At 42.8% G+C, this 27,295-nt stretch overlaps 1 protein-coding gene across 7 annotated transcripts in view; it reads left to right on the forward strand.

The window, feature by feature from the left end:
• The window catches only part of CASTOR2 (cytosolic arginine sensor for mTORC1 subunit 2), a 197,346-nt gene that overhangs the window by 59,757 nt on the left and 110,294 nt on the right, over nucleotides 1–27,295 (forward strand). The window lies entirely within an intron of this gene.

Consider the following 27,295-nt stretch of genomic DNA (forward strand, 5'->3'; position numbering starts at 1 on the left):
TGAGAACAACTGTCTTAGCGCATTAGCCCTTTATCCAGCATTTACTGTTATTTAAGTTTGGCTTTGCGCTTATGTGGGGAGTTGAGAGATTAAGTGCTCTTGTCTTGATTATGCTTGCAGTTATTCTCGTATCTGATTGTCTATCTGGGTCAGTGACTCTCAACCGTTCCAGACTACTGTACCCCTTTCAGGAGTCTGATTTGTTTTGCGTACCCCCAAAATCAGACATAAAAATACAAAAGTGACAGTGCACTATTACTGAAAAATTGCTTACTTTCTCATTTTTACCATAGAATTATAAAATAAATCCATTGGAACATAAATATTTTACTTACATTTCAGTGTATACTATATAGAGCAGTATAAAGAAGTCGTATGAAATTTTAGTTTGCACTGACTTCACTAGTGCATTTTATGTCACCTGTTGTAAAACTAGGCAAATATCTAGATGAGTTGATGTACCCCTGGAAGATCTCTGCGTACCCCCAGGGGCACGTGTACCCCTGGTTGAGAACCACTGATCTGGGTGATGCACTAGTTTCTTCTAAACCAGCAGTCTTTCTGACATACCAGTGCTTTACTGTTCTGTCTCCATTCTTTTCTGGCTGTAAAAATGCAAATGTTGAGCTAAAAGCAAAGTAAAAGGCTCATAAATCATCAAAGGGATCCGCTCCATTCATATGATCTCACCCTCCGTGTAGTCAAACAGTATGTAGCATTTAAAGAAGACTTTTGTTCCACCAGCATACTTGGTGGAAGAGCATTGAGAATTCAGAGCTGCATGTGCTGTGCGAAGCCAGGAAGAATGACTACTTTACACTTCCTGTACTGCAAAGCAAGGATGCCATAAAGTGGGGATAATGGTATTTACCTCATTATCTTACTTTGAAATCTATTCACAAAAAGCAGTAGGTACTGTTCTACCTCCCAGAGATTATTTTGCTTTTGTTCATGAAAAACTGTAATTTATTGCTCTCCTAACCAGGGTTAACTTTTTTTTTTTTTGTTCTCCAGTTTTAACATTGTCTCCCATTCCTTCCACTTGTGATTGTCTTAGCACAAGATTGTGTCTGTTTGCTTATGCTTCTTAAGGACATTTTCATGTTTTCTGTCACCTGAATACATTTTAAAAACAGAATGCTTTCTAGTACTGCTAATCACTCTTGTTTGCTAGCTCTGGAGAAGAGGGTACAATGTGGGTCATTCTACACTCTTTAGAGCATTACTGGCTTGTATGGTGTTTCCCAGAGCTCAACAGTGCTGCTTCCTCCATATTCCTTTGTCATTACTCTGAATTTTGATCCCCCACCAGAACAGATTAGTCATGAGGATTTCAGGAAACCTAAAATAAAATGTGGAGCTCAGATGAACAAACAATGCTCTTTCCCATGACAATGCTAGTTAATGTACTGAAATGCAGTAGACAGAAGAGTTTTTTCATAAACTATGAAAGAAATTGCTTATCTGTAGGCTAAAGCATGTTGTTTTAAACCCTGCCTTGAGAAGAACCCAACTGTCCCTATACCTTTAAAATGTCCCATGTTTTAAATTAAATTAATGGAGATATCCTATCTCCTAGAACTGGAAGGGACCTTGAAAGGTCATCGAGTCCAGCCCCCGCCTTCACTAGCAGGACCAAGTACTGATTTTGCCCCAGATCCCTAAGTGGCCCCCTCAAGGATTGAACTCACAACCTTGGGTTTAGCAGGCCAATGCTCAAACCATTGAGCTATGACATTGCTCATGTCAGTCTCATCCTAATCTATGTTCCACACAGATTTGGTGTCCTCTCAATTTCATTGCTAAAAACTTATTTAAACCAGAAATACAGAATCACAAATCTTAGGCTATGGAAAGAACTTATTACACTAAAGGAAGGAATTCCACTGCATGTTAAGGTTCCTGCATAAATAATTGTGTGTCCTCAATTTGTGTCTTTGTCTTCATGGCACCCCAGGGGGTCCTTGGCAGGGTAAGAGGTCTGATTGTTACAGGAGAGATTTCAGAGTAGCAGCTGTGTTAGTCTGTATCCGCAAAAAGAATAGGAGTACTTGTGGCACCTTAGAGACTAACAAATTTAATTGAGCATAAGCTTTCGTGGGCTACAGCCCACTTCATCGGATGCATAGAATGGAACATATAGTGAGGATATATACATGCAGGAACATTAACATGCAGTGGAATTCCTTCCTTTAGTGTAATAAGTTTTTTACATAGCCTAACATTTGTGCTTCTGTATTATATATATCCTCACTATATGTTCCATTCTATGCATCCGATGAAGTGGGCTGTAGCCCAAGAAAGCTTATGCTCAAATAAATTTATTAGTCTCTAAGGTGCCACAAGTACTCCTGATCTTTTTACAGGAGAGAGTCACTATTATCTTCTGGTGGTAAATAATACAGTGAAGCTGGATAATACAATCTCCTATATGAGATTTACTGATGAAAAGCACTATATAGGAGCCAGGTATTGTTACAGCAGAACCCCTGTTTTACAAACTAATTGAGCATTGAGGAATTTATATAGTCGAAAAGTTTATAAAACTGAACATTTAAACATTACAGTAGGTCCGATGCATATGTCGCAGTGCACTGCATCACATTGCTTTCTTTTTGTCCTTCAGACAATTGCAAAGCGATTTCCAGTGCACTGAAGGCATCAAAATATGAAGGATGTCAACTTGTTCTTCATCTACATCACTTTTATTATGTGACTTTTTTTTTTCTCCCCCCACATCCTCCAATCAGGTATCTTAAGACCAGACTGCAGGCTATACAGCATGCTTGGTGGTATGCCACCTTGGCTGATGTGAATGGTTGGTGGTTGCGCCTTCTTTCCTGATGTGGCAGGTAACTGCAACTGATGAATGTTTTTATACTTCCCGAGATGTCCGGACCATCTTTCACTTTCCAGTTAAATCTATTGATGGGAAAGGGGAAAAAGATATTAGGAACATGCACTACTTTCCAGTTAGGATAGAGGCTGTATTATCAACCACCCCTACTCCACATGCCTTGTGTTGTGCATGTCTCGTCTCTTCCTCAAGTAGGGACACAAATAGAAAGGTCAAGGCCATTATTCACTAATTGTTTAGCCCCCGAGGTGTTTGGTGTTTTTTCAGTGATCGGTATACTTGAATTTCTCTGTAGTGATTTTGTTGTCTAAACCCTTATGCTTAACAGGAGGATTATGTGGCTTTGCAGCATTTTGTTTGTTAGCTTTAAAGAGAGACAGATCACAATCCTGTCTGCATAGCAGTGATACAATGTAGATCGGGGTTCTCAAACTGGGGGTCGAGACCCCTCAGGGAGTCACGAGGTTATTACATGGGGGGTTGCGAGCTGTCACCCTCCACCCCAAACCCCGCTTTGCCTCCAGCATTTATTATGGTGTTAAATATATTAAAAAGTGTTTTTAGTGTATAAGGGGGTCGCACTCAGAGGCTTGCTGTGTGAAAGGGGTCACCAGTACAAAAGTCTGAGAACCCCTGAAGCCTACAGAAGCCACTACAGAAGCTGGCTCACTACAGAAGCAGCTTTTCCTCTCCTGGAATTGACACCTCCTCATCTATTATTGGGAGTGGACTACATCCACCCTGATTGAATTGGCCCTGTCAACACTGGTTCTCCACTTGTGAAGTAACTCCCTGCTCTCCATGTGTCAGTATATAATGCCTGCATCTGTAACTTTCACTCTATGCATCCGAAGAAGTGAGGTTTTTACTCACGAAAGCTTATGCCCAAATAAATCTGTTAGTCTTTAAGGTGCCACCAGACTCCTTGTTGTTTTTGTAGATACAGACTAACACGGCTACCCCCTGATACTTGATAGATGGTTTGTCCATTTACATTTCGTAAGGCCTGGTCATATTGCAGTCTATGGTTGGCGGTTTTCTTGGAATATATGGACTTTGTCAATTACAAGAAGAAGAACGTTCTCTCTCTTAAAAAAGGAATGGACAATGCAATAAAATATTAACTGAAAGGGATATTTGAATTTTTCATGTCAATTCTTCTAAATTTCAAAGTAAAGTAGGGAGGGCGGGAGATCTGTTCAGGTACTAAAACATGCCTGCAGCACAGCAACTCTTTTCACTTCCAACATGTTTGTCCTGTTGGAGAAAATTGGAGATGGGAAGATGTTGTCTGCGCCCGGAGGCGATTACTCTTAGAGCTACCTTCCCTGCTCCCTCCCTCTGTTTGTTGGGAAGGTTTTCCCAACACATAAGTGCACTTTATTTGTTCCAGCTAAAATCTAAAGGGCTTATTTAAGGCGCTCACAGACTGCTGCTTTACAAATGCTCTTTAATTTGACTGAGAAAACAGTCTACGTTTATCTATGGTGGCTAGAGGCACTGAACTCTTACTAAAATGCCAGCTTTACTCTCGGATTAGTTTCAGCTAGAATCATAGGCATGTGGGGCTGGAAGGAACCTTAGCTGGCCAGTCACCGCCCAGCAAATAGCTTTAGTGCAAAAAATAAAAATAAAATAAAATCTAGTTTACTAAATATTTCTTACCCATGCTATCTAATATACACATTACGATTATACGTATGAAATAAGTCCACCATGTGTACTATAGTGACTGCTCCTGTCTTGCAGGGCTGGCTGGGCTCAGCTCCCTGCTCCCAGCTTGTAATCTCCAGACTTGCAGCATTGCTCAGGTTTGACCCTTCCGTTGCGAAACCCTGACAGGTGTTTGTCTAACCTGTTCTTAAAAAATTCCAGTGATGGGAATTCCACAACCTCCCTTGGAAGCCTGTTCCGGTGCTTAATTACCTTATAGTTCGAAAGTTTTCCTAATATCTAACCTAAATCTCCCTTGATGTGTATTAAGCCAACTACTTCTTGCCCTACTTTCAGTGGGCATGAAGAACGATTTATAACAGTCCTTAACATATTTGAAAACTGTTATCGGGTCCCCCCCTCAGGCATCTTTCCTCAAGACTAAATATGCCCAATTTTTTAACCTTTCCTCGTAAGGTCAGGTTTTTGAAACCTTTGAAACCATTTGTTGCTCTCTGGATTTTCTCTAGTTAGTTCACATCTTTCTTAAATATGTGGTGCCTAAAACTGGACACTCTACTCACCAGTGCCGAGTAGAGCAGGACAGTTACTTTCCATGTCTTACATATAATACCCCTATTAATACACCCAAGAATGATATTAGCCTTTTTTTGTAACTGCATCATATTGTTGGCTCATATTAAATTTGTGATCCACTGTGATCCCCAGATCCTTTTCCTATAGTACCACTACCTATTTCCTATTTTGTATTTGTGCATTTGTTGTTGTTTCACCCCCCTTCCTAAGTGTGGTACTTGTCTCTCTTGAATTTCATCTTGTTGATTTAAGACCAGTTTTCCAATTTGTCAAGTTTGTTTCAAATTCTAATCCTGTCTTCCAAAGAGCTTGCAACCCCTGCTGGCTTTGTGTTATCCACACACTTTATAAGCTTGTTCTCCAATCCGTTATCCAAGTAATTACTGAAAATATTGACTAGTAATGGACCCAAGACAGACCCTTGCGGGACTTCACTAGATGCACCCTCCCAATTGGACAGTGAACCATTGATAATTACTCTTTGAGTATGGTTTTTCAACCACTTTTGCATCCACCGTATAGTAATTTCATCTATACCACATTTCTCTATTGTTCTTATAGTGTGTTATGTGGCACTGTGTCAAAAGCCTTACTAAAATCAAGAGATATCATATCTTCTGCTTCCCCCCCATCCACTAGGCCAGTAACCCTGTCAAAGAAGGAAATAAGGCTGGATTGGCCTAATTTGTTTTTGGCGGATCCATGTTGGCTATTCCTGATCACCCTAAAAAAAGCGACAGAGAGTCCTGTGGCACCTTATAGACTAACAGACGTATTGGAGCATAAGCTTTCGTGGGTGAATACTCACTTTGTCGGATGCATGTAGTGGAAATTTCCAGAGGCAGGTATAAATATGCAGGCAAGAATCAGTCTAGAGATAATGAGGTTAGTTCAATCGGGGAGGATGAGGCCCGCTTCTAGCAGTTGAGGTGTGAACACCAAGAGAGGAGAAACTGCTTTTGTAGTTGGCTAGCCATTCACAGTCTTCGTTTAATCCTGAGCTGATGGTGTCAAATTTGCAAGTGAACTGAAGCTCAGCAGTTTCGCTTTGGAGTCTGGTCCTGAAGTTTTTTTGCTACAGGATGGCTACCTTTAAAGCATCACCCTGTTATCCTGTAGGTGCTTACAATTTGGTTGTTTAACAATTTGTTCCAGCATCTTTCCAGGTATCGAAGTTAGGATGACTGATCTGTAAATTTCTAAGTCTTTTTTTTTGTTTCCCCTTTCAAAGGTAGGTACAATGTTTGCCTGTCTCCAGTTCTCAAAAATTTGTTTTAACTATCATTGGAATGAGGCACTTTTAGCGCTGGTAAGAGCCAAGAGCGCATTGTAGGCAGAAATTGTGTATCATCCACCAAGGCACTATGTTAATGAAGAGCTCCAGTCCTGTGGATTTCTTGAACAGAGATGGACAGCATGATGGAGAAATACAGATACAGAAATATCCACCAGAAGCTCAATTTAATTTTTTTTTTATCTCATCCACAGTTTGAACCCTGCTTTCCCAACTCCATAGCGGCAGGCAGTTGTCATCTCTTTACTCAGTGACGTTCTTAACCTGGGGAAACTTACATACACTTGTATTTTAGCAGTGCCTAGAGGTCCCAGCAAACATTGGGGCCCCATTGTGCTAGGCGTTGTACATTATAATAAGAGATGGTTGGGGTACTGAAGAGTTGACAGTCTAAATAGACAAAGGACGAGAGAGGAGACAGCAGCACAGACAGGTGTGATTTGCCCAAGATCTCAGAGCAGTTCAGCGGAAGACCTGGGAGTAGAACCCATGTCTCCTAGCTCCCAGCTCAGTTCCCTGTCTGTTATACCATGGGTTCCCTCCTAAGTATCCAGGATGGGATGCTGCCTATTAAAGTAACCAACAAATAAACCCACGACCCTAGAATAAAGAAGAGAATGAGTAACTCCTTGAAATTTTGGAAGCATCTAGAACAATGTTTCTCAACAACCAGTCCGTGGACCAGAGCCGATCCCTGAGATCTCCCTGCCACAGTTTAGGAAGGCAGCAAGCCAGGTTGAGAAACACTGGTCTAGAATACCAGCTCAGCACTTCTGAGGTTAATTAAATACAGGTTATGTGCTGTTTTTGTGCTCCGCTTGAAACTGGAGCTCATCTGCTGGCCCTGCAGAGACCTGAAACAGGAAGCCAGGGAGGCTGAGCATTCTGGAATTGCCATAACATTCTTCTCAAGACAGAACAGCAAATGGAAATGACTTTGAGTTTGTGGAAAACTAACCATGTCCCAGTGGTGCTGGAACATTTTTATAGTAGAGGTGCTGAAAGCCAGCCCCCTTCCCCCTGTCCACCTCACCCCCAGCTGAGGCCAGGACCCCGGGGGCGCAGTGCCGGCAGCTGGGAGCCCACAGGTGCTGCAGCACCCGTAGTTCCCACACCTCTGCCATGTCCGATTTCTCTGTCAGACAGTGACTCACTCCTTGTGAATCATTGGGCTTTGCCTTCCGTGGAGCTCTGGATTTTCTTTTGGCTGTTGAGCTGGCCATCAGATTCAAGTGTCAATATTCAGAAACTATAGACTGTAATCCTAGTCCACTCACTACCGCGTAACTGATTTTGGTGGATGTTTTTGACTCCAGGCACACCCTGGGGTCTTGAGGAATTCCATGCTCTTCTTCACAGGGTCCGCTCCTTTCCGGCTTGAAGGGACTAATTTTAAGAGTTCGTTTTTTGGTAGAGCACTCTTTAAATAATATGACCTAGCACTTTTATGCATATGCACGTGTTCTCCGTGTGTGTGTGTGTGTGTGTGTGTGTGTGTGTGTGTGTGTGTGTGTGTGTCAGAGAGAGAGAGGGAGAAAAAATATATTTTACTACTTTATTTTGTCCCACTGCTGATGTTTATAAGACTCTTGATCTGAAAGGGTGAGCAGGTAGGTCTGAAAACACTACTGAGTGTGCGCCCCTGCTCTGCTCTTGTCAGCCTGCCCGTTCAGAACCGTGTCGTGAGAAGGCAGTTTTAGAGGATAGGTTCTGTGGAGCAATTGCTGCAGGCTCATGGAGTGCTGGCTGGTCACATGATGCTGGCTCCTTCTTTTCGCCAGCTGCTAAATTGCACTAAAAATCCACTGCAAATAACTAATTTCCTAATAATACTTTCCCGTGTACGCAGTTTCCTGATTGCCACAATGATGGCAAATCAGAGAGAGGCGGGTGTGTGCAATCACCAATAGGAGGGCTTTTTCTGTAGGTGCCTCCCCAATTCATCCCCCACCCCCTACACACACATACACACCCCCACTGTTTTGAGATGTTCACTTATAGTGTACTGTCCAACCATTAGATGTTCCAGAAGGACAAACAAACATGAGACACAAAGCTGGCACTCAAGCTGTGTTGAAGCCTGTTTATGTCGTTAGTTGTGGTTGTGTCTTTATTAAACATCTCCTGTTTAAGAAGGATTGTGATTCCATCTATCATGACGCCAATCAAGAACTTAACTTTTCTCTCAGAGCAGAGGGAAGATTTAACAGGTATCACATTTACACTCACTTGTTAATGGACACTAAAGTCATGTCAGACGTGTAGAACCTCAGGCAGTATTCCCTGTGGAGAGGGTTATAACTCATGTTATTGAAGTAGTTGGCAAATGGAACCCTTTTGAAAATGGTGACAACTGAACATGTGTTTATTGTTCCATGCTGCTGGAATATGTCTTTTTCTATCCCACAATTATTTTCAATTATTCCCTGCTTTGATGCTGCAGATACTTTCTTGTCCAGCTTCAACACCATGCTTTTTGTTTATTGAGCTCTGGAAATATATTTTAGTGACTTGTGGAAGAAAGATTATGTCCCATGCTGGGGAAATTATGTTTATGGTTCCTGCAGGGAAATTCCTACCGAGGGCATTCTGCGCCAAAAAATTAAAAATTCTGCGCACGGTATTTTAAAATTCTGCCCATTTTATTTGTCAAATAAATGTGGAGGCTCCGGGATGGCATTGGGGAGCACCGGCCACTGGCTGCACAGAGGTGGGAGATTACTGTGCAGCTCCCTCCCTCCCCGCCTATCCCCTCCCGGGACATGGACTCGGGTGAGGCTGCATTCAACCCTGACAGCGCAAGGACTGGCCTGCCCCAGAAACATCCCAGGGCCCTGTCCCTCCATGCCAGGTGCACCAGGTGTGGGCAGGCAGGCTCAGCAAAGCAGGATCCAAGTGTGGAGGGGCTTAGTGTGGGGGAATTCAGGTGTGGGTTGAGAGGGTTCTGTGTGGGGCAATCTGGGTGCAGGCAGCTCAGTGGGGAATCTGGGTTTGGGCAGGATCTGGATGCACAGAGGCTTGTTGGTTTTCCAGGTGAGGGCTCAGCATGGGGAGTCTGGGTGTGGGGGAGGATAGAGCTCAGCAGCAGGGTCTGGGTGTGGGAAGCTCAGTGGGGGGGGGGGTCCAGATGGTAGGGGAGTGGGGCTCAGTGGAATGGGGCTCCAGGTGCAGCTGGTTGGGGCTCGGTAGGATGGGGATCTTCCTGTGGGTGGCTGGTTGGGGTGGTTGAAGTGCAGTGGGGCTTGTTAGGGGGGTTCTGGGTGTGGGCGGAGAGAGGCTCAGTGGGAGGGTCTGGCTCCCCGGGGGTTGGGTAGATGAGGAGCAGCTCCCTGTACAGTGATCCCTCCTCCTGCAGCTGTGGAGTGATGGGTGCAGGAAGTGTGTGTGTGTGTGTGTGTGTGTGTGTGTGTGTCAGGGGGTTGCAGAGCTTCCTAGAACCGGGGGAGAAATCTGGGGGTTGGTTTGACCCACCCCGGATGCCGTGCAGGGAAAGAGGAAGTCCCATCCTTCCCAGCCAAGCAGGGACTAGCAGCTGAGCCTTGCACAGGGTAGGAGCCACTAGCCGTGTCTTCCCCAGTCCCGCCCCCGCCGCACAGTGATTTACCTCTCTGCTGGCTGCCCCGGGCACCTGAAACATACTACTGGGGAGGGTTGCATGACCGCTCTTGTGGTTTCCCTTTGCTTCCCTGTCAGTCATTTTTCTGTGTGAGAAGCAAAGAAATCTGCAGGGAACATAAATTCTGTGCATGTGCAGTGGCGCAGAATTCCCTCAGCAGTAGTAAATGCACTCATCAGTAGCCATTCTAGTCCACAGTCGTTTTGCCATGTCTTCCACATAGCTTTACATCTCTGACCAATATTGAGAGCTTCTTGCACCCAAATGGGCAAGCTTTAGTTTCTCCCATCCTAGAAACAAAAAGCACATGCTATGAACTGTCAGTGTTTTCAGTGTTGCCCACACAATGAGCCCTTGGTTTTTGGTTGAGCACAATAATATCAACTACATACCTAGAGTGTTTGGCTTCAACTACTAACGTCATTCCTAATGTGTAGTAGTGCAGTACTTATGAATATTCAATTGCATTTTATTGCTGGTAGGATTTCAAAGTCAGTCTTTTACAGCAGAAGGTATTAAAGGAATACCAGAAGAGGAAGAACAGAACACTTTAATACTGATGTGTATTACCTTATTGGGCGGGGGAGAGGAAATGTTGTTTACTTGTTTCTGCATTGCATTGTCTGTACAAGCTAATCCTACCGGGTCTCATCAGTAAATACTAAATTTGTTTGTGACTTCATTAGATATTAGATTGTCTTTTGTGCTGTAAACCTTAAATCCCACAGCCACGTCTGTAATGTATTTCTCATCCCTTTTCTAATTTGTTGAGGATATTTATGTGGTTTGGATAAATCCCATATCTCACTCCACCACCTCTTGTCTTGCACTGAGTTTACACTCCTGTGGCTTTTATCCTGAAGACATGCTCAGAGGATGCCATTATCTGGGTAAGGGAGAGGAAGCTGTTAAAATATGACCTTCCCCATAGAGAAATGGAGGAGAGTATTGCAATGGAAAGGAATTCAAGTGCTCCACCACATCTTTTGTGTGGACATGTTGCATCTGAGTTGATGGGCTCTTTAAAATATCAGTGTAAGGGCAGGGAAAGATGTGCCTGCATCAATTGTATGATTCTATTAGCTTCGGCAAGAAATTAATTGTCTCCCAATGCAGATGCAAACTGTTTCCGTGCCGTTAATAATTCCCTATCTATTGCACCTTCGGAGATTTCATTACAATCCTCTTTGCAGAGCAAGGATAAACTGACATTTTTGTATAACCATTGGTTGTTCCTCTATAGAGATTTGAAAAAATGACTTTATGGGCACCTCCCAGCCATTAGCGGCGATACAAATGTAAACAATATATTTAAAGAGGCATTAGGGGAAAAATCCAGCCAGAAGGAACAAATGAAAATCCTTGGATAAAAACTGATGCACGATTTTACAGTTATCCATAGGGAAGGATATTAACATCAGACAGTGTTTTGATGCACATTAAAAGGTAGTTTTGCTTTGCAAATAATTTTGATGATTTTTGCAACTTCTCAGACTGAAATATTCAGCTGTTTTTCTGTGGTGTTTTGGAGTCGGACATGGTTCCAAAATCAGAAATAGCAACACTAAAAGACACTGAGTGGATTATGTAGACTATCTAAGGATTTTGATATAGCCTCCATAACCATAGCATCTGAGCACTTCACATCTTTTTTGTTTTATTTAATCTTCACAACACCCCTGTGATGGAGCCCAGTGCTGCTATTCTTCTGTTACGGATGGGGAACTGAGGCACAGAGAGACTAAGTGTCTTGCCCAAGGTCACACAGGAAGCTTGTGGTAGAGCAGGGGAATTGAACTTAGGTCTCTTAAGTCTCAGGCCTAGCAACATAACCACTGGGCCATTCTTCCTCTTTGGACCACATTCTGCTGTCCCATTCTGCAGAGTAGCTCCATTAAAGTCGGTGGGTCAAATTCATCACTGGTGTAACTCCACTGACTTGAATGGTGTTTTGACAGGAATGCACTAGTGAAAATGCAATCAGGCTGCGGGCAAATGAGTTTTGCTTATAAAAAAAAAAAAAGCATCTCATTTGTGTGTGTTTACTCCTTCATAGCCTCTGTTCTTATTAGCCACACGTAACTTGGCACTTAGGATAGAGGGAGGAAAATAGATGGTGTTTTATCTAAATATTCTTTCTCTTCGGAACATTTCTGTGACAGGCCATTGTTGGGAGTTGGGCCTTTCAGAGAACTGGGGATTGTAACATCACTTTTTATGCCATTATGAGGTCCGCCCTGCAACCAGGAACAGAGGTGATGCAGGGGAGAGGAGGCACGTAGGGTCATGTGCCCCCCCAGATTTCTGCCAGGGTTTGTCTGTCTATCTATCTATCTATATTTTTTTTCTAGGGAGTGGATTCAAAATACATTCTCCTTCCCCCTCCCCCCCACCACCACCCCTGGACTATTAATGGTTACGCATTGCCTCTGCCCAGGAAATCGGTGGGAATTTTGCAGTTGGTTTAAATGGAGCGGGATCAGCTTCTTAGACTGGATTCTCTTTGGGGCAGATAGCTGTCACCTGCTTGGCTCATCTGTCCTACAGTACTGGGATCCCTAGCAGTCTATGAAGAAGGACAGAATGAAGCTATCACTTACTGGTTGCTGACCCCGTTGATCTTTTCCGTAGTGAGATGAGACAAGCAGCAATTTCATCGTTCTAGTCTGACGCATAGACTTCGAACCTAGCTTCTGTTGCTTCATTGAATGTAAATGTTTTAGAAAACACAGATTCCAAGGCATTCCTTCTGGTTTGGGTGTATTCTTTTCCATTCTGTCTTTTTAATTTGGTTGTTGGCTTTTTGTCTGATTACCTTCCAGCTGTAATGTGCACAGACGCAAACAGTTCCTTGTGAAGCCCCCACATACACAAACGATGCTGATGATTTACGAGTAACTATATAATGCATCTTTATTTCATGGCAGAAGGATAGTGGAATAAGGCAGCAATTATAATTAGTGGCATACGGATTGAGAAGGGCTGGTTTGTTGTCAGCAACGGCCTGTATGGAGTAGTGGATTTTGTCATATTATTCCTAAAAACGCGTCTCCCAAACACACCGTCTTTTGGACCTGACCCTGCAAGCTGCTGCTGACCTCCTGGGCATAGAAGTCAGTGGGAGTTCAGGATTGAGCCCATGGCGGTCATGTCAGTTGGGGAAGTTCAGTCCTGGGTGCGGGTATTTGACAAATGAGTCTAGGGCTGTGATTTTCAGAGGGACCTACAGGACTTAGGTGTCCAGCCCTAGAGTTCATATTTACTATTTGCATCAGCTGGGGGTGAGGGCATTTAACGTGCAACACTGTTTAGTTTTTATTGAAAGTTCCCCCAATTGCTTGTTTCTTGAAAAAGTCTCTAGGTGTGTACGTGTACAGGTAGAGGTAGAGAAGTAGATAAATGAAGGTATGTACATATATGTGCTCAGAGCAAGTCTAGCTGACGTGGTGGATAATACATCCATGGCCTGTCTGCCTTCAGGCTACCAATGTTGCTAACATCAGTGGGACAGAATGGATGTTAGCAGCGGGTGAGACGTCTGCTACTATAGGCAAAGCTGTAGGTCCAGTATTTTCAATTGTACTGTGGATCTTCCAACTCAGAAACTAATCAGTTAGTTGCTCTGATTGGGTTTTGGTGTGGTCGTGTGCAGTGCCAGGTATTTCATTTTAAGGTGAATGCACAGCTGTAACGTCCCAGTAGTGTTGCGCTGGATTACAAAACTCGTTGACATTTCTTAACCAGCTCTGCAAAAAAACTGACCTGTTACAACTATGGCAGCAGGTAATATAAGGTGTGGGGGGTGCTCTTGAGCAAAAGGTTAAGATAGAACGAATGGGAGGGGCGTAATTCACATTTCGTGTAATTCAGGGACATGCTTGTAGTAGTGTTTCCGGCTCATATTAAAGGCACAATTCTGTAAAAGAAATCACCAGTTGCTTGTGCCCTTTACTCATTTATGTTGGATAAAGGTTGTTTCAGATTTGTTTTGTTTTGTTAGGGAATTGTTTTGTGATGGGAATCAGAGTAAACTGTAACACAAGTGTTCTGTTCAGCGATCGGACAGCCTTTCAGGACTGCCTGTGAAATGGCTCATGAAACCACATTTAAAATACCTAGGATTGTTCTTTCTCAAAATCTGGTATATTTGCTGTGTGTGCTTCAAACTTGATTTTATATCATGTTGTTGCTTATTGGTTTAAGTTTATATTAGTATTGCACTCTCTTGCTCTGTCTGAAGGTCCATTTTGTAAATTGAGTTACTGTAACACATCATCCAAGTCTGTCTAATGTGGAGAATTCCACCAACGGTTGGAAAGCTCAAAATAAAAGCCTGCTGTTTGTGTTCTGCTTAGCCTCCGCAGAATATAGTTCTGTGGCCTGGTGTTGTCCAAAAGCTGAAATTAGCATAAGCACGTTCCCTTCCCTCCGTGCCTGTAACTTGGCAATCACAAATCTGTCCAGGTTTCCCTTATGCTTCCCATTGACCCAGAGAGACAGGTGAATTGATGATGACGGGGGTTTGCTAAACTGCTTGGCTTTCAATTCATTTCATTTTTTTGCCTTAGCTTCATGAGTGTGAAAGTGAAGCAAAGCTGCCTAAGTAACAAATGCAGTGTAGATAAGTCAGGGGAGTTTTCTTCTGGAGGAAGCTCAACAGTAGTGTCCATGATTTGTGCTTCGCAGTTTGTAAAATACAAAGAGATACGGAAAGTGTTCTTAAGCCGCCGAGTTGGCTTCTTGGACCTACCGTGGTTAGCATTGCTATGCATCATATGCAGTGTCCTGAACAAACTCTAATTAAGACCAGTTCATTTTACACAGCCACATGTCCTTTGTTTAACAGAGAAGGAAAAGCTCCGGAAGTTTCCACATATTGGGAGAACTCTTTTTCACATGTAGGATTTGTTGCAAAGCACAAGATGAACTCTGTGTGTATAACAGCGCCTGCACAAATTGAAGGGCTCCCAGGATGTAATCCCATATTCCATATCTGGGCCAGTTGCTGGGAATGCTTCAGCCAGATGTGCCTGTGTCAACTCTGGTTGCTTTGGGTGGCATGTTTGTCAAATACTTAACTGAGGCTGGACAGCATTAAGCTTTTCTTTCCTTCCTTTTGAAGGTTGTCTAAATGCATAGCGATGCAATGGAACACAATCTAGCATCTGTTCAGTAGAACCAGAATAGCAAAAATGCTTCTGTCAGACCATACGGACATGCTGAAATGATACAACATTTCAGTGGGAGTCTTAGGAGTCTTGCCAGATAGACAATGTGCCTTCTCCATAGCACAGCTACCTGTTCCAGTTGTCAGGTAACGTCGCCTCTCTCTGCCACCTCCCAGTTCTTAATAGCAACAGTCACGGACTCAGCAGCGAGCGAAAGGGGGGAATTTCTTATCTCCGCAACAAACTCCTCTTGAGTTTCCCCTTTCTTCCCTCTACAGCCCATGTCTCTAATTCCTCAACTCTGCCGACTCTGACCGTGATGCTAGGTAGAATAGTGCATTGTATCCTTTCCAAATGAAAGGTGTGTCTCCGTAACATGTCCTCTTCCTGGAGATAAGGTCGTGCATTTGTAGGTGGTCCTGAGAAACCAGTGTGTTGGTTGTGGATAGTTGTATGTTGGCATTAGAGCGACCAGATGTACCGATTTTATAGGGACAGTCCCGATTTTGGGGGCTTTTTCTTATATAGACACCTATTACCCCCACCCCCACCCCATCCCGATTTTTCTTACAGGCTCTCTGGTCACCTTAGTTGGCATTGAAAGGGAGTTGGTTGTGGAGCCGAGGAGGCTACGAATGGATCTCAGTGTTACCATCAGGATGCTAAGGAATGTGAGCTAAGGCTGGGGCAGATGTGAGTGGTGCCTTTACTGATTTCTTTTTTCTTTTTCTTGTCTTTTTTCTTCTCCAGTCTGTGGGTGGAGGGAAATTATTTGGGCAACATTGACTCAAAACAGATGAACTGATTTTTATGGAAAAATGTGTAGAGAGAGACGCACACATTCCAATGTTCTTGAAGGCAAGAGTCTTATTCCATATTGCCTAGCTTTAGCTAGCAAGCGAACTATGTAAGCTTCCCCTGCCTCCTTTGTTAATTCACCTCAATCAAGACCTAAAGCTGTCCTTAATTTTCCAGACCTAGGCTTCCCCTCTGCAGCAGCTGCCAATCATATCAGCTTGTGTGCTGTGGTTTTGTGTTGTGCGCTGATTGAACCAAGAAATCCAGAGGTGTGAGAGAGGCTTGTACGCCTTCTCCTTTAATCAAAGCTCTCCACACCTTTTGATTCCTAGGCAGTTAGGAGCTCAACTAACAATTATTCCCCCCCATAAAACTCAGAGGTGCCAAATTTGTGTTGTGACCAAAATAAGAAATCAAGCTGTTGGAGTAGAAGGGAGAGTTTATTATTTACCCTCAGGATTTCCTGTTTGCCTGCAAACACTCAATCCCGTACTCCCCATATAGTCTAGTGGACTTAGCTGTATGGTTGATTTAGTTTTTTGCTCACTCATCGGCTTGATGAAGTGAGTCTAAAATTACTGCAGAACCACCACAAAGGACACTAATGTCTTTCAGCGTGTAGTAGCTCTCGAAGCTTGTGGGGCCAGTGGAAGATGAATGGCTTTGTAATTCTCTTCCATTTTGTGTTCCCTGCCTTTGGAGCAGTCAGCAATCTGCTTTTAAACACACAATAAAGAAAGCGGTTGGTTGTATACACAGCAACATAGGACAGAGAGCGGGAAGCAGTGGCAGCACTGGGCACCTGCAACCCGTGCTATCAAAGGGAGCCCCAAGGCTGCAATGGGGGGGGCCCTGATACAGTGACATGGCTTACTGGAGTTGGAACATGCCCTATCTCTGCGCTACAAAACGACGTTCTCCATGTGGCATGACCTCACATGCACTGTATGTGCAAGGTCGTGCTGCATGGAGGACTCAATATTGAGATCAAAATGGTGCCCTCCGCACAGTTAGGGGTCCCAGATTTGAGCTTTGGGGCGGGGCCCCACAGGACAAACACTGCCATCAACTGGATGGAACCTCTTGGGCCATCAAGTCCAGTCCTCTGCTATCCCAAGCAACCCCACTCAATTTATATTCTAAAATTGTTTACACCTAATTAAACTAGTACGTTCAAAGTGTGGTCAGGAAAGTGTACCTTATTCAACAATTCCCACCACCACCACCACCACCCACGCGTATTCAGTGTTGTCTGCTTGTGTCAGGGACAAAGTGAGTTTGTCCCTGTTTTTACTTCTCTGAGCAATGCAGTTCCCAAATGGCTTTGGGACCGTGACCCTCGGCTCTAACATGGCTCTCGGAGCATCAACAGAAGTGTTAAACTCAGTCCAACTGCAGAATCATTAGTGCTGGTGACGTGTAAGCCAGCAAGATAACTTTTTGATTCCAGGTTAAGTTTAGCAGGTGCTGGCGGTTAGGAAAACCTGTACATTGAATGGATTTACATGGAAGTCACTGATACAATCATTGTGAACTCGAGTGCTGTTTTCATGGTCCTAAATGAGAATAGAAACACACTGTGTGACCTCCCTCCACCTTGAGCAAATTCTTACCCAAATGCAATATGTTGTTTCGGTAATTCTTGCTTTACAACTGGTGGAAGAACTCGCTTCCGTCTGAGATTCTGACACATGATTTCTGCAATGTTTTCCTGTTGTAGGTTACAACTGAGATGAACATGCATTTCTGATCAATGAGGGATTTAGCATTGAGGCTTCTCCCTCGGGTTAGTTGATTCTCCAAAGTCCTGAGTGTTTCCAATTAGAGCTGGCTGAAAAACAATAAATATCTTCCATGAGCATTTTTGAAAGAAATAGAAAAACATTCCCAGACATTTTTGGTTTTTGGGTTAAGTGAAAAAATGTTATTTCAATTCAAAACAAAACAAAAATTGTTTCAAATTTAATATTTTTTTTCTGATTTTGGCTTATTGGGGTTTTATTTCCCCCTTTTTCCTCACCCTCTCTGCCCTCCCACCCCATCCCTGGCGAAGTGGGGAAGGGAAAAACCTCCCTTCCTCCCCAAAATTTTTACTTCATTTTTGAGTCAGTTGAAATTAAAATTTATTTTGTTTCAACTACTTTTTAATTTAAAATACAAACATTTTTTTTTCTCAGAAATAAACTTTTCTAGGCCAACACTTTACCTAGCTGTATTTTCTGTACCCGTAATGGGAACCTTCGACTCCTATTGACTGGAATAGTACCCTTGAGAATCAGACCTGAATAGCAAATGAGACCACAGGAGTGACATGACTACACTACTGTGGTCTGTCTCATACAGTGTTGAAGAGGGCTGCCAAGCAACTTGCCCTAAGAAACAATGGAGAAGTGCCTGATCCATGAAATTCAGATTCTGGCCCATCTCTAGTAGATCTAGTCTAGGTGGTAAGTGGTGATGTTCCCAGCAGAAACCACATAGCAGAGCATATGTAAAATAGTGTATGTGATGTCTGGGGGGAATAGTGGGGAAAGCTATTCAGATCAGTAAATTCTACTGCAGGTCCATGCCCATGACAAGACATGGATAAAGCAGATGTGTTACCTCCAGCATGTCCATGCCTAATCAACAACCACCACTTAATATTTTTTTTTCATTTACTACGTGGGAAATTGTGTACATTTAACTCCTTCAGTATTCTATGGACAAATGCGAGATGAATGAAGTAACACCTAAGGATGTCCTACTTGTTCTGCATTCATGTTCCCTGCAGTGTGCCACAGTAAGTACTGCAAGTATTTTGCCTGTTGGCAGGCATGTTGTGGTGGGAGACTTCTTTTTGCTCATAAAAAGCAACAGAGGGTCCTGTGGTGGCACCTTTAAGACTAACAGAAGTATTGGGAGCATAAGCTTTCGTGGATAAGAACCTCACTTCTTCAGATGCAAGTAATGGAAATTTCCAGAGGCAGGTATAAATCAGTATGGAGATAACGAGGTTAGTTCAATCAGGGAGGGTGAGGTGCTCTGCTAGCAGTTGAGGTATGAACACCAAGGGAGGAGAAACTGCTTCTGTAGTTGGATAGCCATTCACAGTCTTTGTTTAATCCTGATCTGATGGTGTCAAATTTGTAAATGAACTGGAACTCAGCAGTTTCTCTTTGGAGTCTGGTCCTGAAGTTTTTTTGCTGTAAGATGGCTACCTTTACATCTGCTATTGTGTGGCCAGGGAGGTTGAAGTGTTCTCCTACAGGTTTTTGTATATTGCCACTCCTGATATCTGACTTGTGTCCATTTATCCTCTTGCGTAGTGACTGTCCAGTTTGGCCAGTGTACAAAGCAGAGGGGCATTGCTGGCACATGATGGCATATATAACATTGGTGGACGTGCAGGTGAATGAACTGGTGATGTTGTAGCTGATCTGGTTAGGTCCTATGATGGTGTTGCTGATGTAGATATGTGGGCAGAGTTGGCATCGAGGTTTGTTGCATGGGTTGGTTCCTGAGTTAGAGTTGTTATGGTGCGGTGCGTGGTTGCTGGTGAGAATATGCTTAAGGTTGGCGGGTTGTCTGTGGGCGAGGACTGGCCTGCCTCCCAAGGTCTGTGAAAGTGAGGGATCGTTGTCCAGGATGGGTTGTAGATCACTGATGATGCGTTGGAGAGGTTTAAGCTGAGGACTGTAGGTGATGGCCAGTGGAGTTCTGTTGGTTTCTTTTTTGGGCCTGTCTTGTAGCAGGAGGTTTCTGGGTACACGTCTGGCTCTGTTGATTTATTTCTTTATTTCCTTGTGTGGGTATCGTAGTTTTGAGAATGCTTGGTGAAGATCTTGTAGGTATTGGTCTCTGTCTGAGGGGCTGGAGCAGATGCGGTTGTATTTTTTTTCTTTTTGCTCATAACACACACAATAGATTTATTTAAAATTAAGGAAGCCAGCACTGGTGGACCCTTAGACCTTGTCATCCTTTCTTTGTGTGTAATTAAAGTTCTTAGTACATACAACATTATGATGCTCCAGGGGTTAGCAAATGCCTTTCCTTTAATAGGTGAGCTTTATATTGTGTTTCACCTCAGAGCATGCTGAAAATTTATTTTTTCACTTAATGTATTCATTTACTAGATATTTGCTAGCACTTGACTTTAATTTGGCTTCTGATTTCTTCTCTCAAATGTAGCAAGAATATTTCCTCCCTCCCCTCCCCCAAGTGATTTTAGGAGAGGTAGATTTTCTGGCAGAAGGGAAGATGAAGGAAGCCTGTAAAAGCCAGAGTGGCATGTTCAAACTCTCCCTGCTAATTGCTTTTAGTGGTTATGTGTAAAAAATCTGGTGTGGTGAGTGAAACAAAGATCGCGTTGTTGGCTTCACGTCAGGGGCAAAGATCTGGAAAATAGCAACACAACAGATCTTCTGCTTTGAGAGGCGAAAACACCATAATTTGGGCTTCACTAGTGTCACGATTTAAACTGAATACACATGTTGTTATGACCAAGAGAAGATTGTTTGGTAGTTATGTTGCAAGATAGGTGTTGAACTGTTCCACCATTGTAGGTTGTACTCATCCAACTTGGGAAGTCTAGGTTGACTATGTCTGGCTACAAAATAAGAAAAGGAAATTTTATCACAGTTACCAGTCATAATCATTTCAAGCTACCATTAATCTTTCATTTGAATAAGTATTTTGATTTGCCTGGGCTTGCGAGGTCCATACCAGATGGGATTGTTTTCTTGGAGACTTGAACCAGGGTTGATATTAATCAAATGAGACTAACTAGGGTTTGAGCCAGGTTGACATTTTAAAAACATTTGCATGTTTGATAGGTTAGCAGGTCTCTTCACAAATGAAATCCAATATCTTTTCTGTTTGATCCATCTTTCTTTCGAGGCTTTGTATATTGTGATACAAATGTCTTTTTTTGTTTTATATTTGCCCTTAAGGTTTTCACTGCCTCAGTGTTGTAGGTCCTATTCCTATTGCTCTGCTGCCAGTAATGTTGGAGCCTATGTGAAGGTTTAGATATTTCCCCATCTGCAAGCGTGAATTACTGGAGCTGTGTGTTGATTCCTCCAATCAGTTGTTGTTGTTTATTATTTGTATTACTCTAGTGCCTGGGAGCCTTAGTCGTGGGCCCCATTGCAGTAGGTGCCGTACCAAGGGACGGTCCCACCTCAGTTGTTCTCATTGACATCTGTGCTTTAAGCTAGATTACTAGATTCTTAGATTTTAAAGTCAGAAGGGACTGTTATGATCATCTATCCTGACCTCCGGCATAATAGACTATGCAACTTCCCTGAATTAATTCCTGTTCAAAAATTCCTAATTTGACATGTCAGAAAATAACTAGTAGTGTTGCCCATTCATTTGGGGAAAAGTTTAACATTGTGTAATGAATTCGCTAAGGTCATTGCAGTGACTCTCTAGGCAAACGTTGCAGCCGTTATGGGTTCAGCACCTGCTCTCCCGTAGCCTTGGATGTGAGAGGGACTTGTAACCAGAACATAGGGTCTGCCCCTCTTCTCCAACCCTTTTCTAATTGTGCCATGAGATCTTTAATTTTCACTTGGACAGCCAGCGGGGGCTATAGAAGGGAATTTGATGTAGTGTTTCTTTTGATGGATGGTCCTTTTAATAGAGTAGCAGCCTTCTAGTACTGCACAGCAGCGTAAGTTTTGGGGATCAGTAACTAAACCTGGTAAGATGAGAACTTGCAACCTTGAGGTCCCAAACTGTGTGTGCTCCCAACTGGCACCTCCATGAAGGGTCCTCTTTTGCCTCTGGATTTAGCTGAGCTGCACATTTTCTTTGTTACTCTTGCCAGCAAGGCAGCTAAGTGTTTTGACTGGCAAATAAAGACGGCATTTAGAGACCGCTAATCAATTCACTCTTTGCAATTTTCATTGACTGTACAGTAGAGTAATTAGATGGTGTAAAGTACTTAACATGTGACACAAATGTGTCAAAATGTATTAACAGCATAAGTGTTCTTTGCTGCTCTAAATAAGTTTCACAGTATGTCATGCTAGAATCCAAGTCTTGTCATTATTTTAAAAGCAGTGAAAAGATTGAGATTGCCAAGAGGGTTAGCATGAGACTCTCTTCTTGCAGGAAAAGATGTATTCTTATCATAATGTAAAGACAGATGCCTATAAATCCCCTGTTGCAAATACATGAAGACAGCCTGGAAGTTGCTACAAACAACACTTTTTGGATTGTTCAGCTCAGATCTTCTTGCTTGCTCTTCCATTCCCATTCAGATCAGCCACGCCTGGGCCGGCTGTCTTTGATATGTGGAGATGCTGGCAGCTCACTTTAATCCTGTGAATGCTGTTTTCCACAGACCAAACTGCTTGTCTCCCCTTCTCACTCTTCCCAGACAACAAATGTGCAGCCTCATTTCTTTCCTGTCAAGAAGGCTGGACTTAGGACTTCCTCTTACAGCCATCTTCTGTGCTGATCTTTTGACTGCCCCACTGCTTCCAAAGCAGTGCCCCTACGCGGGCCTGACCCAAAGCCCACTCATGTCCTATAGAATTCAGCGGACTTCAGGTCACGTTCTAATTCCAGGTTCCAGCCCTATTGACAAGTCTTTCTTACTCTGTTTTGGATCTGGGCAGGCCTGGAGAGCAAATATCTTGGGGACACCTCCCAAACCCAAGGCTCCCAATACAGACCTGTTAGTAAGGCTGACAATAAACATGAATGCTTTGTGAGGAGAAAGAAAACCAAACCAAGGCTAAGTGCTGCTTGAGAACCAAAAGTATGCTGCTGCGACCCTAGGTGCGCTTTCCTAAAGCTTCAGTATTGCTTCAGCTTCTACACACAGTAAGTTGGACAGATTCAGTGATGTAATCTAATAATAGATCGATCTACATGTACTGTGTTGCCAGAAAAAGCCACATGTTGTCAGGCAGTCGGACCCAGCAACAGTGCTGAAGTGGAAATGTGCTGAAACATGAAGAAGGCAAAAATCCAGAAGAATCCATATATGGTTTGGGTATTCGTGTACTATAACTATTCCCTCTTAAGTGTTTTCTCTCCACACTCACTCAGAGATACTGATACCTGACGTCTCCTGTCTTCCTCTCCTTGATTGGCTTCAGTGTGATGTTTAGGGAAGCTGCTATTCTTCAGTTCTTCCTGAACTGGTATAAGGTGAAAGAAAGATCATCTGTATACATTGGGTGGAGGATATATGATGTACAACACAGCACGTGTCACTGTGCAGGAGAGGAATCCAATGTAGGGGTCCATTGTATCACTGATGAATCTCAAAATGAAGCAAAGTCCGTCAGATGAGACTTCTGAGGGGTAAAAATGCTTACATCGCACTCAGAATTAATGTAGATCCTATTTGTAGAGTATCTAATTTAAGCAGAGCTTTTTGGTTTCTTTTGCCACTGTGATGGTAAAAGTTTTCTCTGTGCAATATTTATCATGCAGATTTTTCAATTCAAAAGTTTCCTTTTCCCTTTGTACCAGCGGAGAAGGTATCGTAGCTTGAGCTTCGTGAATGTGCACCGTACACCACAAGACTAGTAATCTCTTTGATAGAAGTAAAAAAAGAATACACATTTTAAATGTGACTGCTGTATGCTGCTGACTCTTTGAGGCTTTGCTGTGAGGGGCGGGTTGGGCTTAGGATATAGTACGTGGAAATGTCAGTTTGTGACACACAGGATGAATGATGTAAGGGCCAGCGATGGTCAGGTTTCAACCAGACCCGTTCTTTGAATGTCATCACTTTATTTAGACGTATGCAGGGAAAAATGGCATCTGCCATGTGTCTGTGCAATTTATGGTGGAGCGGTCAATATTTGTGTGCTTGCATTAGAGAGAACTCGAGAGCAAAACTCCCCCAGGAAGGGATTCCACTATGTATGAAACTTTTCCTGCCTTACGACCATCTCGTCTATGTATTCAACATGCATGTGTCAAGGAGGGCTGTGGGGTAGCAAAGCACCAGCAAATCTTAATCCGCACTAGCATGTAGAACTGGCCTGTGTGAACCCTGAGGACACTCACTACAAGTTCCCTAGTTAATGTGGTACTCCTTGTAACAGGACTATGTTAACGTGCACTAGAGAACTTTTAGAATGTGCCAGCAGGGTCCATGCAGGCTAGTTAGCATGTGACGTGCTGGCATGGCTAAAATTTACACCCCTGTGGTGCGGGCTAAAGCACTGTGTAGAGGATCCCTAAGAAAGTTTGGAATTTGAACTTTTTTTGGAGCAGACTTTACTTTCACTTAACATTACTTGTTTGCTTTATGGCTCTTTCCTTTTTCCTCCCTCTCCCTCCCCGCCCCGTCACCCTGTATTGCCCTCTGCCAAGAAGTCAACAAGAGACTGGAATGACTCAAATGGTAATGACAAGTATTGATATCACAGATATAGGCCATGTTTCTGATGTTCTGCCCAGGTAGCACTGGGAGCATACCATTAGTAGAGATGGAACCAAAATAAAGCAAAATTGCTCTGATCTGAATAGAGACTTGCAGGTATGTTCTTGTTTGGTCACCCGTGGCCTTACTTAAGTAGCCACCAAATTCTTCTCTTGATTTGGTGTCAGTCCAGTCAAGAAGATGGCCATGTTGCAATTGGCAATCTCTGTGAAGGACTAGAAAACGGAATAGAAAACGGAAACTGAATTAGTATCTTCCCATCCCAGGTCTTTTCCTCCAGATCATGGTTGAGGCGCACAGGTGGGGGGAAGGCAAGGGAAGTTTGTTCTCTGTCTGTTACCTCCATCCTATCGATAAACAGAAAACTGATCTCCAATCAGGTGTTCCACACATTTTATCCATATCAAATTCATGCAGTGAATATAAGCTGAACATTTATTTAAGCTTTAGATGTAAAGTACTGTATGAATGAATCAAAAAAAAAAATCTATAAACCCAAGTTGCTGTAAAGTGAATCCAACAAGAACATCCCTTACCTGCAAAATGGATGTGTGTGTACTTATATATAATGTTAAGTGTGCATATACCCTTTCCAGTTTTGCTAGGTGGCGTCATAATGCATTACAACTTGTTTTATGGATGGTAATAAATTTACTTGGCCAGAAATCAAAAGTTTCCTTTATAAGCAAGATTAAAAAATCCTTGTGAGATGTTAATTCATGGATATCCAATGTTGTGTGACAACTCTTTCCCTTAGGGCAATAAATCTAGTCTGGGGTGATACAAAGGAGAGCATGAGGTCTCATAGACAGGTTCAAGATTACTAATTATAGGGGAAGCTGTTAACAGCACCTACAGTTAGACTGTCTAACACTTTCCATTTATAAAACATTATTCTTATACTCTTTTTTTATTAGATATTCTATCGCCTCCATTGTTGCAGTAGATAGACCTTTGAAATTTGGCAGAAGGAAAGCCCTGGGGCTAGAGAAGTGCCTTTTCTTTGTCCCTCTTAATTCCTTTAAGTTTTGCTGAGCTATAAACTTTTGAAAATCACCATTTCCTTTCGGTTGCTTGCATTTCTCAGGAAACTTTTTGGCAGCCTGTCAGAATAATCCCTGACCATGAACATTCTAAGGCTGGACCTTTGCTGCCGCCGCCACCCAATGCAGCAGCTGCAGATGCTGCACTGGAAATGTCCAGGAATTCCCAGAGCAGCTGTTGCCTGGGAAAACTGGGCCAGGTTATCCTAAACCAAAAATAGCACATGCCTTCAGTGACACATCCCTCCATTTGGAGGCACCACATGGGGAAGTGGGGAGACAGCAGTTGGGCCTAGATCCCCCTGACCATTCAGCAACCCATCCCTATCCCGGGATAAGAGTGTCTTGTCTGACAGCAAATGTAGTTAGTCCTGCTGCTCAAGTGGTAGCAATCAGTGCTGAAGATTCATGATTCAGATCTTTGCTCATGATGGTGCAGGAAGATATGGTTCTACATAAGAACAAATTCTGTACCTTATCCCTAGGAAATTACATACAAAAAACTATGTTAAAAGAACATTATTGAAGAACTAGAGGTCAAGCACGTGAAATTTAGAAAATGCCAGATTTAAGGTTGCTTGTGCATCCTTAACTCTGTCACCTTCTGCCTATGTACTATGACACAGTTGTTAATTACATGATCACATACTTTTTTCCCCAAACGGTGCCGCCTTTTCCAGTGCAGATGTTGGATGACTCAGGGGGTAGAAATAACTTGGCCAAACTTAATGAACGTGGTCAATCTTAAATCTAGCATTTCCTAGCTTTTGAGTATTTAACTTTGCAACCTAAACAATGTTTATAATAGGATTTTTTGTATGTGGTGTGTGTATATTATGCCTAAATTATTTAAGATTATGATGTATAAAATCTAGTTGAAAAAATATAATTTGGGACATTTCAAACTAAAACATTAGTCTAGATTCTTATCTTGATTTATGCCATCCAAAAACTGGATTAACTACTTTTTTCAGTGGACAGTGAAACCAAACAAGTTACTTGAGGTTTACTTTAGTGTTACTGAGATCAGAATCTGGCACTGTATTTGCCAAAGTTAGCAAAACCAGCACAGTAGTTTTTGTTAAGGCTGTATAGAATATTCCATGAGAAATTAAAATTACTCAGTATTTGCAGTATTTTTGATTACTGGCAGTGTTCACAAATATTCATACCTGGCTATATTGAAGTCTATGAAAATATTTTTCATATCATAGAGCGGGTTGAAAAATGTATTTTATTTCCATGAAAAATGCGGACCAATATTTCCCCCCATATTTGGGTTCAAGAAAGAATTTTGTCCTGGGACAGATTGGCAGCGACCCTGGGGTTTTTTCGCCTTCCTCTGCAGCATGGGGCATGGGTCACTTGCAGGTTTAAACCAGTGTAAATTATGAATTCTCTATAACTTGAAGCCTTTAACTCATGATTTGCGGACGTCACTAACTCGGCCAGAGGTTAGGGGTCTGTTTCAGGAGTGGGTGAGGTTCTGTGGCCTGGAATGTGCAGAAGGTCAGACGAGATGATCATGATGGTCCTTTCTGACCTTAAAGTCTGAGTCTATGAGTGACCGTGTAGTGAGAGAGAATTGTATTGCTGCTCCTCACTGTGATTCCTTTGGGAGGTGAGCTCATATTTGAATGATGCAGCGCAATATGAAGCGTTTCTGCCATTGCTGGGAAGCAACCAGATAATGTCTGGATTAACGCATTGAGTCTAGAGACCGTTACACGCGGGCATGTCTGTGTGTGTGTGTGAGAGAGAGAGAGATCTCATTGCACACTGTTACATTTTTTTCATTTACGTATCCAGAATGGCAGATCCTAAAGTTCTGTTTATTTAATATACTCTGCTAGGGATGACAATATGTTTGCTGC

The sequence above is a fragment of the Chrysemys picta genome, chromosome 19 (assembly GCF_011386835.1).
Source record: "Chrysemys picta bellii isolate R12L10 chromosome 19, ASM1138683v2, whole genome shotgun sequence".
NCBI classification, from domain to species: domain Eukaryota; kingdom Metazoa; phylum Chordata; order Testudines; family Emydidae; genus Chrysemys; species Chrysemys picta.